A 1,863-nucleotide genomic window follows, 5' to 3' on the forward strand; every position below is an offset into this window, starting at 1 on the left:
GGCAGCAGGGGCACTGAGCCCTGTCTCCAGGAAGTGAGGACAGAGAAAGGAATTATTCCTTTCCGTGGAGGATACCTCTGTGCTGGTATTTGTGTATAAAGGGAAGGCCAAGCTCTCGGAGTTTTTCTCTCCCGTAGGTGATGGTCTTTCTGAACCAGCCCTGTGTGATCCAGTTGTTGACTTCATGCACCCACTCGACCAACATTGTTCCTCCCAGGCACCCTGACTCCACTCGTCATTACCCACCTGGCTAAATGTTCCTTATCCCTTCCTCATTCCTGCAGAAGAAAACAGTCTTTGAGGCCCCAGCCGGGTAGCTCAGGTGGTTAGAGCTTCTTCTCCATACGCCAAGGATGTGCCTTGTCAGGGCCCCCACCATACAAGAATCAACAAATGAATGCATAAATAAATGGAACAGTAAATCAATCTCTCCTCTCTCTCTCTCTCTCTCTAAAACAATAATTTAAAAAAGTTCTTAAGAACCTACCAAGGCTAAGACTTGGGCTCTGTTCTCAAGGAACAACCCAGGAAAGGAGGTTTGGGCAGGTGCCTCGTGGGTGGCAAAGGCTGAGGGTGTATTCCAAGGAGGGAGGCCCAGCAGCCAGGGCCTTTTGAGGGCAGGGGGAGACAGACACGACTGTGTGGAGGAGGTGGATGGGACCCTGGGGTGAACCAGCGAGGGGGAAGGTGGACAGTTACCATCAGAGGGATCAACCCCGTCCCCTTAGCCTCCTCCCTGTTACCCTACACCCAACCTGGTCAAACTGATGGAGCAAACATCATTTCAAGGCTCCACGCGTACAAAGGGATTTCAAGACACTGAAATCCTCGCCTCTTTGCCTCTGAAGCCATACGTGGCCGGGCCATGAAAAAACAGTTACAGAGCTCTGGAGTTCAGCAACCGGGGTTGGAGTCCCAGCTTCCTGGCGGAGTGACCACAACATGTCCTTTAACTTTTCCAGGCCCATGCCCACCTCATGTGCCTGGCAGAGAGCATTTAATATACACATGTGCGGCTATTAAAAAACATGGGCAATTTTACATCTTAAAATATGGCATAGTGCTTAAATGGTTTCATGCTGGTTCACATTAAAAATGATTCCCAAGTGAAGATGACAAAGGGGAAATATTCGTTACTTAGTTCTTTTCTTACATTAAGCTATCATAATAAAGTATATTTCTGGGCTGCATTCTCTAGAGTGCTTTTTACTAAATAAATGGCCAAAAATAACTTTACCTTCCAGTAAGATTTCATGATTCAGCACATTCAACTTTCACGATAAAAGGTGGAAATAACGAGTAGGAAAAAAAAACAACACCAAAACTGTATCTGGGAGCAAGAAACAGGCAAGAAAAAGCAGTAAGCGGCCAGTGGCGCGTGAGGGTCACGTGTGGACACACTGGTGCTCTCCGTGTTCGGAGACAAACCTCAGCAATGTGAAAATTGTATTTATTCAGCTATTTACACTGCACTTAGATTTCAGAGAGCACATAGGTGAGAATTAAAAGATAATCCAGGTTCCTGGTAAACGGGTATATTAGAGAAAAAAAAAAAAGCATTTACGAGGTTAAGGCACAGAACCTGGGCCTTGGTTCTATGTCAGTTACTTCCCCCGCAGGGTCCAGTGGCCAGCCTGCCCAGCAGACCCCTTTTCTTCCCTACAGCACCGCCTCCATGTGTTTATGGCGAAGTCCCATACCTGGTCATTTGCTGGGTGACACCAAAGACAGGGAATGGGTGGTCAGGGCTGGCTGGCCTCCTTCTCCCCTAGTAGCTGGAGAACTTCAGCTGTCCTTGCCTTCAACGCAGAACCGGCCTGGAGCAGGACAGGTATTTCTTTTGCGGTGGCTCCCCCCCCCCCC

Source organism: Saccopteryx leptura, chromosome 13 (assembly GCF_036850995.1).
Source record: "Saccopteryx leptura isolate mSacLep1 chromosome 13, mSacLep1_pri_phased_curated, whole genome shotgun sequence".
NCBI classification, from domain to species: domain Eukaryota; kingdom Metazoa; phylum Chordata; class Mammalia; order Chiroptera; family Emballonuridae; genus Saccopteryx; species Saccopteryx leptura.